Raw genomic sequence first — 12964 nt, 5'->3', positions numbered from 1 at the left:
ATTTGCACAAGTGTGACAATGAGCCCAGCAGGCCCAAAAACTCCCAAGTGTGAAGTGAACTGACTGATTTTATTTCACAGCCAAAAAAATGATTTTTTTTTTCAAATTTACACTACAGTCACACCTCATATGATTTGCACAAGTGTGACAATGAGCCCAGCAGGCCCAAAAACTCCCAAGTGTGAAGTGAACTGACTGATTTTATTTCACAGCAAAAAAAAAGGATTTTTTTTTTTTTTCAAATTTACACTACGGTCACACCTCATATGATTTGCACAAGTGTGACAATGAGCCCAGCAGGCCCAAAAACTCCCAAGTGTGAAGTGAACTAACTGATTTAATTTCACAGCCAAAAAAGTTTTATTTTTCTTTTAAAAAATTTACACTGTGGTCGGTCACCCCATAGATGATTTGCACTAGTGTGACAATGAGCCCTAGACATGTGCAATTCGGTTCGGCACGAATGTCTAATTTACCGAATTTTACCGTTTTCGGGCATTCGGACCGATCCGAATGCACGAAAACATATTTTGAACATTCCCTAATAGCCACGATAATACGAATAGCAAAGTAACGAATGCATTCGTTATTTCCCAAACATATGCTGTAAATAACGAATGCATTCGTTATCCGTAAACGAACGTAAAGAATTCATTCTGATAACATAGATAATAAATAGGATACAGATAGTTTGATTTTTCGGATACATTTGGTATTCGGGTACATTCGGTAAATCTTTTTATTCTTTTTTTGGACTTTAGCGATCCTAAAAAGTTATGGAGAGACCTTTTTTATAAAAAATTTTGTAGGGTACCATAAAAAAATCATAATAAAAAAGATACAGTAGTGATGGAAAAAATTGTATCTAACGAAATGTATCTTTTTTATTATGAAATGTTTATTCATTTTTAAAAAGGGATCAATTTATGTGAGCGGGTAAAGCACTAAAAATGTAGCCGACAATAATAAAAATTTAGTGTGTGCGTGTTTTTCACTTTTTTTAAAAACATTTTTTAGGTAGTACTACTACTCCCAGCATGGAACACACTCTTCCATGATGGGAGTAGTAGTTACCTGTACTAATTGACAGATCGCAGGGGTCCCTTGCGATCCTCTTGTATAATGTATAGATGCGGCGGCCGCTCTTCTATGGTCCCCTGCACTCACGTATATATACACATATTCATATTTCCCGCAGAGCTGTGATTGGCCAGATGGTTCCAGCCAATCACAGCTCTCTGTGAGAAATAGGAATATGTGTATATATAGGGCCGTGCAGGGGTCCATAGGAGAGCGGCCGCCGCATCCATACATTATACAGGAGCATCACAGCGGGTGTCAGGAGTGATACCTGCAGTGATCTTTCCTTTACTACAAGTACTACTACTCCCAACATGGAGTACACTCTGCCTCATGCTGGGAGATGTAGTACCTGCATTAATAGACAGATCGCAGCGGGTGTCAGAAGTTACACTCTCTGCGATCTGTCTATTAATGCAGGTACTACAGCTCCCAGCATGGAGCAGAGTGTGCTTCATGTTGGGAGTATTAGTACCTGCAGTAAGGGACAGATCCCAGGGATGTCACTCCTCCTGACACCCGCTGCGATTGTCCTTATGTGAATGTCGGGATCAGCTGTTCTCAGGGCTACAGAGCCGGGAGAACAGCTGACGCTGAGCCGTAGGTATACATCGTATATCTACTGCCCAGCAAGAACTTCCAATGAGCCTGCAATGTGTATACAGTATACACATTGCTGGCTCACTTAACTCCTTGCTGAGCTGTGCGCTATGCGCAAGCCCAGCAAGGGAAGAGTTAACTTACACTGCTGGACAGTGTAGGTTAACCCTTTGGGCAGTATACACTATATACAGCTATCTATAAATAGCTGTATATAGAGTATACAGAAGACAAAGTCCGCTTACTTCCCTCGAGTTCCGGACAGGTCCGTGTAGCTCTGCCCCCTAGCGATGATGTCATTAGGGGCGGAGCTACAGAAGGGAACAAGGCTAGTTAATCTGAAGCTCTGTTCACATTGTGCGTTTTGTATAATGTGAACAGACCCTTCTGGCAGTGTCTACCCAGACAGGGAGACTCCAGCTGATGCTAAACTACAACTCCCAGCATGCCCAGACAGCCAAAGGCTGTCTGGGCATGCTGGGGGTTGTAGTTTTGCACCAATTGGTGGCTCCCTGTTTGGGTAGACATTGCATCATGGGTGCTCTCCCCAGCGGACAGCGCCAGAAATGTCATAACCATTTTTTTTTTGTGGTTTTTTTTCTTCTCGTTTCAGATCCGTGTATGCAGAGGATTACTGCGGATTCGATGGATTACGGCAGATTATTTTTTTTTTCCTTTAATAAAATGGTTAACGAGGGCTGTGGGGGAGTGTTTTTTTAAATAAAATAATTTTTCCAATGTGTTGTGTTTTTTTTTTTTATTGAATTTTCAGGGTTAGTAGTGGAAGCTGTCTTATTGACGGAATCCATTACTAGGTCAGGGCTTAGTGCTAGCCCCAAAAACAGCTAGCGCTAACCCCCAATTATTACCCCGGTACCCACCGCCACAGGGGTGCCGGGAAGAGCCGGTACCAACAGGCCCGGAGCGTCAAAAATGGCGCTTCTGGGCCTAGGCGGTAACAGGCTGGCGTTATTTAGGCTGGGGAGGGCCAGTAACAATGGTCCTCGCCCACCCTGGTAACATCAGGCTGTTGCGGTTTGGTTGGTATCTGGCTGAGAATGAAAACGCGGGGAACCCTATGCGTTTTTTATTTTTTATATTTTTTTATTTAAATAAAAAAAAAAAAACGCATAGGGTTCCCCGTATTTTCATTCTCAGCACATTCCGTCAATAAGACCGGCTTCCGTCTACCCAAACAGGGAGCCACCAATTGGTGCAAAACTACAACTCCCAGCATGCCCAGACAGCCTTTGGCTGTCTGGGCATGCTGGGAGTTGTAGTTTAGCAACAGCTGGAGTCTCCCTGTCTGGGTAGACACTGCCAGAAGGGTCTGTTCACATTATACAAAATGGACAATGTGAACAGAGCTTCAGATTAACTAGCCTTGTTCCCTTCTGTAGCTCCGCCCCCCTATTGACATCATCACTAGGGGGCGGGGCTACATGGACCTGCCCGGGACTCGAGGGAAGTAAGCTGAACTTCGTCTTCTGCATACACTGTATACAGCTATCTATAGATAGCTGTATATAGTGTATACCGCCCAAAGGGTTAACCTACACTGACCAGCAGTGTAAGTTAACTCTTCCCTTGCTGGGCTTGCGCATAGCGCACAGCTCAGCAAGGGGTTAAGTGAGCCAGCAATGTGTATACTTTATACACATTGCAGGCTCACTGGAAGTTCTTGCTGGGCAGTAGATATACGATGTATACCTACGGCTCAGCGTCAGCTGTTCTCCCGGCTCTGTAGCCCTGAGAACAGCTGATCCCGACATTCACATCAGGAGGATCGCAGCGGGTGTCAGGAGGAGTGACATCCCTGGGATCTGTCCCTTACTGCAGGTACTAATACTCCCAACATGGAGTACACCCTTCACGCTCTGCTCCATGCTGGGAGCTGTAGTACCTGCATTAATAGACATATCGCAGCGAGTGTAACTTCTGACACCCGCTGCGATCTGTCTATTAATGCTGGTACTACAGCTCCCAGCATGGAGCAGAGTGTACTCCATGTTGGGAGTAGTAGTACTTGTAGTAAAGGAAAGATCACTGGGGGTATCACTCCTGACACCCGCTGTGATGCTCCTGTACAATGTATGGATGCAGTGGCCGCTCTCCTATGGTCCCCTGCACGGCCGTATATATACACATATTCCTATTTCTCACAGAGAGCTGTGATTGGCTGGAACCATCTGGCCAATCACAGCTCTGCGGGAAATATGAATATGTGTATATATACGTGAGTGCAGGGGACCATAGAAGAGCGGCCGCCGCATCTATACATTATACAGGAGGATCGCAAGGGACCCCTGCGATCTGTCAATTAGTACAGGTAACTACTACTCCCATCATGGAAGAGTGTGTTCCATGCTGGGAGTAGTAGTACTACCTAAAAAAAAAATTTTTTTTAAAGTGAAAAACACGCACACACTACATTTTTACTATTGTCGGCTACATTTTTAGTGCTTTACCCGCTCACATAAATTGATCCCTGTTTAAAAATGAATAAACATTTCATAATAAAAAAGATACATTTCGTTAGATACAATTTTTTCCATCACTACTGTATCTTTTTTATTATGATTTTTTTATGGTACCCTACGAAATTTTAATAAAGAAGGTATCTCCATAATTTTTTAGGATCGCTAAAGTCCAAAAAAAATAAAAAATTTACCGAATGTACCCGAATACCGAATGTATCCGAAAAAAATCAACCCGAATACCCGAATACCGAATGTATCCGAAAAATCTAAACCGAAAATATTGCCGAACCGAAATTTTTTTCCAAAACGAAAAAACGAAACGAAATAAAATGAAAATTTTTCTAGTGCACAAGTCTAATGAGCCCTAAGGGCCAAAAGACTCCCAAATGTGAAGTGAAGTGACTGGTTTTATTTCACAGCCAAAAAAGGTATTTTTTTTTTTGCACAAGTGTCACACCAAATGTGATTTGCACTAGGGGGACACAATTTGCCCAGCAGGCAAAAAAAACTGGCAACTGTGACGTGAACTGACAGTGACTGGTTTTATTTAACAGCCCAAAAAGTTTGTTTTTTTTAACTTGCACAACTGTCACACCAAATATGATTTGCACTAGTGTGACAATGAGCAAAAAAGCTTGGCAGCGGAGTTCCCCTTTTAAGCAGTGGTCCCCAACCAGGGTGCCTCCAGCTGTTGCAAAACACACAGACTGATATATTTCAGCTCTTTGAATACTGTAGAAGTTAGTTGTTTTAAAGAAAAAAAGCTTGCCAGCGGAGTTCTCCTTTTAAGCAGTGGTCCCCAACCAGGGTGCCTCCAGCTGTTGCAAAACACATGGACTGATATATTTCAGCCCTTTGAATACTGTAGTAGTTAGTTGCTTTAACCTCTTAAGGACCCATGAAGTATGCATACGTCTCCGCACCCTGGGCTTTAAGGACCCATGACGTATGAGTACGTCATGGCGTTTTCCGGTCCCTGCCGCGCGCCGGGCAGAGATCGGAAGCGGATGCCTGCTGAAATGCGAGGGAAATCGCCTCTGCGATCTGCGGCGATACCGGGCTGATCGGGTCTCTGGGACCTGACCGCCCGGTAATTTTGCATGATCCCGGTTGTCACAGACAGCCAGGATCATGCTGAAGTATAGGAGCGAGGTGGCAAGCCTGCCATCTCCTCCTATCCCCTGCGATTCCTCGGTTAGCTAACCGACCAATCGCAGGGGGGGGGGGGGGAGGGACGGTTACTTCCTCCTGCCCTGCCAGGAAGACCGGAGGACGCGCCAGGGGATGGGGGAGTGCTGGGGCCCGTCCCTGAAGACCCAGATCCCGACGGCGGAGACGGCAGCGGTGGTGACAAGTGAGTGGATCTTCGGCGGCAGTGCGGGACCTTTGCAGCAGTCCAGACCGCAGTAAAGCGATCTGGACTGCTCCATCTGGTCCCCTTATACCACAACTTCCAGCATGCCCAGACAGCCCTTGGCGTCTGGGCATGCTGGGAGTTGCAGTTTTGCAACATCTGGAGGTCCACAGTTTGGAGACCACTGTACCCTTCCAGATGTTGAAATACTACACATCCTCAGCATGCCCTTACTGTCCAGGCATGCTGGGAGTTGTAGTTCTGGAACATCTGGCCCTTCAGATGTTGCAGAACTACAACTCTCAGCATGCCTGGACAGTTTTGGCATGTTGGGAGTTGTAGTTTTGCAACATCTGGAAGGGCACAGATTGGGAACCACTGTATTAGTGGTCTGCAAACTGTAGTCCTCCAGATGTTGCAAAACTACAACTCCAAGCATGCTGGGAGTTGTAGTTCGGCAACATCTGGCTCTAAAGATGTTGCCAAACTACTACTTCCAGCATGCCAGAGAATGTTTGGGAGCAGTGGTTTTGCAACAACTGGAGGCACACTGGTTGGGAAACATTGTCTGTTTCCTAACTCAGTGTTTCCCATCTTGTGTGCCTCCAGCTGTTGCAAAACTATAACTACCAGCATGCACTGATAGACTGTGCATGCTGGGAATTGTAGTTTTGCAACAGCTGGAAGTCCCCCCCCCCCCCCCCCCCTGTGAATGTACAGGGTACATTCACATGGGCAGGGGGCTTACAGTGAGTATCAGGCTGCAAGTTTGCGATGCAGCAAATTTTGCGCAGCAGCTCAAACTCGCAGCGGGAAACTCGCTGTAATCTTCCACCCGTGTGACTGTACCCTAAACACACTACACTAACACAAAATAAAATAAAAAGTATAAAAACACTACATATACACAAAATGTCTGGTATGCCACTGCTTCCAAAATGGAGCCTCCAGCTGTTGCAAAACCACTCCCAGTATTGCCGGACAGCCGTTGACTGTCCAAGCATGCTGGGAGTTTTGAAACAGCTGGAGGCACCCTGTTTGGGAATCACTGGCGTAGAATACCCTTATGTCCACCCCTATGCAAATCCCTAATTCAGGCCTCAAATGCGCATAGCGCTCTCACTTTGGAGCCCTGTCGTATTTCAAGGCAACAGTATAGGGTCACATATGGCGTATCGCTGTACTCGGGAGAAATTGCCTAACAAATTTTGGGGGGCTTTTTCTCCTTTCACCCCTTATGAAAAGGTGAAGTTGGGGTCTACACCAGAATGTTAGTATAAAAAAATAATTTTTTTACACTAACATGCTGGTGTTGCCCTATACTTTTCATTTTGACAAGAGGTAAAAGGGAAAAAAGCCCCCCAAAATTTGTAATGCAATTTCTCCCGACTACGGAGATACCCACACAGTGCTCTGGGGGCGCACAACAAGGTCCTGAAGGGAGAGTGCACCATGTACATTTGAGGTGATTTGCACAGGGGTGGCTGATTGTTACAGCGGTTTTGACAAATGCAAAAAACAAAACCCCACATGTGACCCCATTTCGGAAGCTACACCCCTCACGGAATGTAATAAGGGGTGCAGTGAGAATTTACCCCCCACTGGTGTCTGACAGATCTTTGGAACAGTGGGCTGTGCAAATTAAAAATTTTGTACAGCCCACTGTTCCAAAGATCTGACAGACACCAGTGGGGGGGGGGGTGGGGGGGGTAAATGCTCACTGTACCCCTTGTTACGTTCCTCAAGGGGTCTAGTTTCCAAAATGGTATGCCATGTGGGGTTATTTTGCTGTCCTGGCACCATAGGGGCTTCCTAAATGCGACATGCCCCCCAAGCAAAATTTGCTCTCAAAAAGCCAAATATGACTCCTTCTCTTCTGAGCATTGTAGTTCGCCCGTAGTGCCCTTCAGGTTAACTTATGGGGTACCTCCATACTCAGAAGAGATGGGGTTACACATTTTTGGGGGTATTTTCTGCTATTAACCCATGCAAAAATGTGAAATTTGGGGGGGAAACACACATTTTAGTGAAATTTTTTTACATTTTTTTACGTATGCAAAAGTCGTGAAACCCCTGTGGGGTATTAAGGCTCACTTTATTCTTTGTTACGTTCCTCAAGGGGTCCAGTTTCCAAAATGGTATGCCATGTGGATATTTTTTGCTGTTCTGGCACCATAGGGGCTTCCTAAATGCAACATGTCCCCCAAAAACCATTCCAGAAAAACGTACTCTGCAAAATCCCCTTATCGCTTCTGAGTCCTCTACTGCCGAACACTTTACATAAACATATGAGGTATGTGCTTACTCGAGAGAAATTGGGCTACAAATATAAATATAAATTTTCTCCTTTTACCCCTTGTAAAAATTCAAAAATTGGGTCTCCAAGAACATGCGAGTGTAAAAAATGAAGATTGTGAATTTTCTCCTTCACTTTGCTGCTATTCCTGTGAAACACCTAAAGGGTTAAAACGCTGACTGAATGTCATTTTGAATACTTTGGGGGGTGCAGTTTTGATAATGGGGTCATTTGTGGGGTATTTCTAATATGAAGACAATTCAAATCCACTTCAAACCTGAACTGGTCCCTGAAAAATTGTGAAAAACTGGAAGATTGCTGCTGAAATTTGAAGCCCTCTGGTGTCTTCCAAAAGTAAAAACACGTCAATTTTATGATGCAAACATAAAGTGGACATATTGTACATGTGAATAAAAAAATGTTTTTGGGAATATCCATTTTCCTTACAAGCAGAGAGCTTCAAAGTTAGAAAAATGCTAAATTTTCAAATTTTTCCATAAAATTTGGGGATTTTTCCCCAAGTAAGGATGCAAGTTACCACAAAATTTTACCACTATGTTAAAGTAGAATATGTCACGAAAAAACTATCTCGGAATCAGAATGATAAGTAAAAGCATTCCAGAGGTATTAATGTTTAAAGTGACAGTGGTCAGATGTGCAAAAAATGGCCGGGTCCTAAGGTGTAAAATGGCTGGGTCCTTAAGGGGTTAAAGAAAAAAAACTTGACAGCGAAGTTCCCCTTTTAAGCAGTGGTCCCCAACCAGGGTGCCTCCAGCTGTTGCAAAGCACACGGACTGATATATTTCAGCCCTTTGAATACTGTAGTAGTTAGTTGCTTTAAAGAAAAAAAGCTTGCCAGCGGAGTTCCCCTTTAAAGCAGTGGTCCCCCAACCAGGGTGCCTCCAGCTGTTGCAAAACACATGGACTGATATCTTTCAGCCCTTTTAATACTGTAGTAGTTAGTTGCTTGAAGGAACTTTAGTTTTATTCTGGAGTACCCCTTTTAACCAGCGGTTCCCTCCCAACCAAGGTGCCTCCAGCTGTTGCACGACACACGGACTGATATTTGAGCCCTAAAAAGGGCTTTTTTGGGTGCTGTCCTTAAAGCAGATGTTACACTAGTGCTTTAGGAGTAAAGTTATAGAGTTGTTTCAATATAACGTTTGCTGTATACAGTGTGGTGCAATGCTCTGCAGAGTTGTTTCAATATAACTTTTGCTGTGTGCTGCGGTGCTCTGCGGGGTATATGGTGCCCTTGCAGTATATGGTACAGTGTAATGCTCTGCAAAGGGTCTTGTTACAATATAACATGTACTGTATAACAGTATAGTGCAGTGCTCTGCAGATGGTCTTGTTACAATATAGTATACATGATATACAGCTATGGTGCTATGCTCTGCAGATGGTATCATTACAATATAATATATACTATATACAGTATAGTGCAATACTCTGCAGATGGTCTCATTACAAACAAACTTTATACAGCTTGTGCAAAGCTCTGCAGATGGGATTGTTTCAATAAAACATACTATATAGGGTATAGTGCAATGCTCTGCAGATGGTCGTTACAATTAGCATGTGCAGTGTGGTGCAGTGCTCTGCGAAGGGTCTCGTTGCGACACAGGGTGTCATGTACTGTGTTTGGTGTGGTGCAATACTCTGCAGAGGATCTCGTTGCCGGGTAGCATATGCTGTGTGTGTGGTGGTGCAATGCTCCGTAGTGTCTTGTTTCATTATAGCATACTGTATACAGTAGGGTGCAATGCTCTGTAGAGATATAACATAGGCTACATCTAATTAAATCATAGTATACACAGTGTAATACTCGTTATTTGCACGATCATGGTATCCATACGGTTCATACGCTTGGTTTATAATAGGCATACACGCATTACTGGTACAAGGTGCACACGTGTAGAGCATCTTCACGGTTTAATAACTCCATGAGTTTCTTATCGTCCGTACTCTCATGGCTAATTCATACGCTTATGGCACACTGCTCGTACGCGCATAGTATGTATACAATTTCATGTGCTAATATCATTATACGGTACATATACTCACTGATTATATATTCACAGCATTTATACTGTGCAAACTCGTTTATGCTGTTCACCTCATGGTTATTCTCTCACTCGCTGGTGTTTTACACTGTCCACAAACTTGGCATTTCTGCTGTTCATATATTCTTGGCATGTTCATGGTCTTACGTTCTTTCTATCCATGTTACGTTCATGGCAGTCACACACCTCGTACTTATCACTGGTTCATACGCTCAAAGTGTCATTCTGCTCATATGTTAACGGTATTTCATACTGGTTACGGCAGTTTACTGCCTATGGCAATTTATACGGTTCATACACTCATGTCAGTTATAGTGGTCACACGCTCACGGTTCTTAAGTTGTTCACATGTTCACCGCATTCATACACGCAGGGTTCATACGCTCATGGCAGTTATATTGGTTACACGGTCATGGTTTTGTTGTTCACACGTTCACTGCATTCATACACGCAGGTTCATACGGTTCTCACACATACTGTCATGCTGTTTCGTGCGATTGTGGCCACACGCTCATAGCATGTTTACAGCATTATACTGCTCATAGTACTCATACCTCATAGCGTCATACCACATATTAATTCATAGCACTCATGCCACACATATGCTCGACGGTTATACTGCACATCTACTTGTAGCTTTTATACTACACATACACATGGCCTCCATCAGGCACATACGCTCTTAGCATTAATACCGCAAGTATACTCATAGCATTATACTGCTCATAGTATCATACCACTATACGCTCATAGCATTTATACTACATATACGCTCGTTGTATTCATACCACAGACATGCTCACGTCATGTATATTGCACATATAATTGTAGCAATACACCACACGGACATTCGTAGCATTCATTCTGTACATACAATGGTAGTAATTATTATGCTAACACGTTGTATTACAGTATATACTCGAGTATAAGCCGAGGCCCCTAACTTTACCCCAAAAACCCAGGAAAAGTTATTGACTCGACTATAAGCCTAGGGTGGGAAATACATCATCCCCTTGTCATCATCCCACAACCCCCTTCATCATCCCCTTGTCATCATCCCACCCCCCTTCATCATCACCACATGTCATCAGGTTTTTTGTTCTATTTTTAATGGATTAATAAAATATTGAAGTTTTAGGGAGCTGGATTGCACCATTTTTTCTGTGAAGACCACTGCGGCCTTCAACATCATCCAGCCCCCCCCCACCCTCTCACCCCCTTTAGTTTTGTACTCACCTCCGCTCGGCGGGACATTAGGGTGCGCTGGTCCGGGCCATCTGTGTTTCAGGGACCGTCCGGTGGGGAGGGATAGTCGTTCCGGGCTGTCCATCTTCACCGGGGGGCCTCTTCTCCGCGCTTCGGGCCCGGCCCCGGAATAGTCATGTTGACTTGACGACGACGCACAGGGACGTTCATGAGTGGAGGTGAATACAAAACTAAAGGGGGTGGGAGGGCTGGATGATGTCGAAGGCCGCAGTGGTCTTCAACCTGAGGACCTCCAGATGTTTAAAAACTACAACTCCCAGCAAGCCCGGACAGCCGATGGCTGCCCGGGCTTGCTGGGAGATGTAGTTTTGAAACATCTGGAGGTCCGCAGGTTGAAGACTACTGAGAGAGGAGAGTTCACTCGAGTATAAGCTGAAAAACTCGGCTTATACTCGAGTATATACGGTACTTCTGCATACATGTACCATTCATTCTGTTATGTTCTCTGCACTAATATCCATAGCGTTTACTGCACATGGGTAATGGTATTTATTCTGCATGTTCATCCGTAGCGTCTACAGTACACACATGCTCCCGTAGCTTTTACTGTATGTATGTTCATAGCATTCATTCTGTGTATTCGTGCATAGTCTTTATTTGTCAGGATTTTGCCCTATTGCCTGACTCCTCTTCAGGTTAAGGGGTCAATGTCAGTTGCTACTGACTCGTTCAGAGCAATCGCATTGTTGTTTATTGTCATGGCCTGACACGTTCTCAGGTCAGATACAACCTCCTATGTTGTATTTCACGACTACATTATCAGTTAGTTATAGTACACATATTCAACTATCCGGCACAGGTGCTCGTTCAAAGGGTGGTCATCATTTTAGTGGCACTAATCGGCTGTTCAATACCCGGTCACCTGACTCGTTCCTTCAGGATTAGGGGTTGAATCGCGGTTGTTACTGATTCACATTCAGAGCAACCAATTTCAGGAATACTCACAATGTTACCCTGTTGCCTGACTCCTCTTCAGGTTAAGGGGTAATGTCGTTTGTCGGCAATTTTGTCGTTTGTGTATATGTTATGACCTGACACGTTTTCAGGTCAGATACAACCTCGTCTCTTGTATTTCTCGATTACGTTATCATTTCGTTATAGTACACAGATTCAACTATTTGGCATAGTTGCACGTTACACTCATAGTCTGGTTACAGTCATAGCTTTATTTTGTTGTACCGCACATGGGTAATAGTTTTACTGCATTTCCATCCTTAGAGTCTACACTACACATATGCTCCCGTAGCTTTACTGTACTCATGCTCATAGCTTTCATACTGCATATTCGTGCATAGTGTTTATACGGAAAGCTTATACAGCTTTGTTAGGATGTTGCCCTATTTGCCTGACTCCTTCAGCTTAAGGGGTTAATGTCGGTTGCTACCGACGAATTTTCAGAGCAATTACAGTGTGGTTTATTGTCATGACCTGACACGTTCTCAGGACAGATACAGCCTCCTCCGTGGTATTTCACGACCACGTTATCAGTTACTTATAGTAGACATATTCAACTATCCGGCATAGTTGCACGTTGTCTTATCTTTTTACACTTTATTTTCTAGGCGTGTATGCTGTACTCATAATGGTGTTAGATCATGAATTCATAACGTTCCTTACATTTTCACGGTACTTACGCTCCCAGCTTGGGTATGATACATGCACCAGTACACAGCATTTGTTGCATACTACCATAGTCGTATGCGGGTAGGTTATTATGTGCATTCGTTCCTAGTGTTGAATAGCAGTTGCACCTCTGGCTGTACATATATTTACAATAAACGATTACAGTATTCATATTGTGCTTACATTCATAGCAGATATA

The 12964-nt window shown here is 44.0% G+C and overlaps 1 protein-coding gene across 15 annotated transcripts in view; it reads right to left on the bottom strand.

Annotated features, from left to right (window-relative positions):
• LOC130267700 (uncharacterized) overlaps window positions 1-12964 on the bottom strand; it is a 309666-nt gene that overhangs the window by 223490 nt on the left and 73212 nt on the right. For 2 of the 15 annotated variants that reach the window (XM_056517795.1, XM_056517830.1), the window contains exon 1: window positions 9930-10202. The exons of 11 other annotated variants lie outside the window; for them this stretch is intronic. The gene's annotated coding sequence lies outside the window, so the exon portion shown is untranslated. Of the gene's footprint in view, window positions 1-9877; window positions 10203-12964 lie in introns of those variants that run through there. 2 more of the 15 variants (XM_056517821.1, XM_056517805.1) reach the window with 2 other exon arrangements.

Source organism: Hyla sarda, chromosome 1 (genome assembly GCF_029499605.1).
Source record: "Hyla sarda isolate aHylSar1 chromosome 1, aHylSar1.hap1, whole genome shotgun sequence".
NCBI classification, from domain to species: domain Eukaryota; kingdom Metazoa; phylum Chordata; class Amphibia; order Anura; family Hylidae; genus Hyla; species Hyla sarda.
This window is presented reverse-complemented; position numbering and strand designations above follow the sequence as displayed.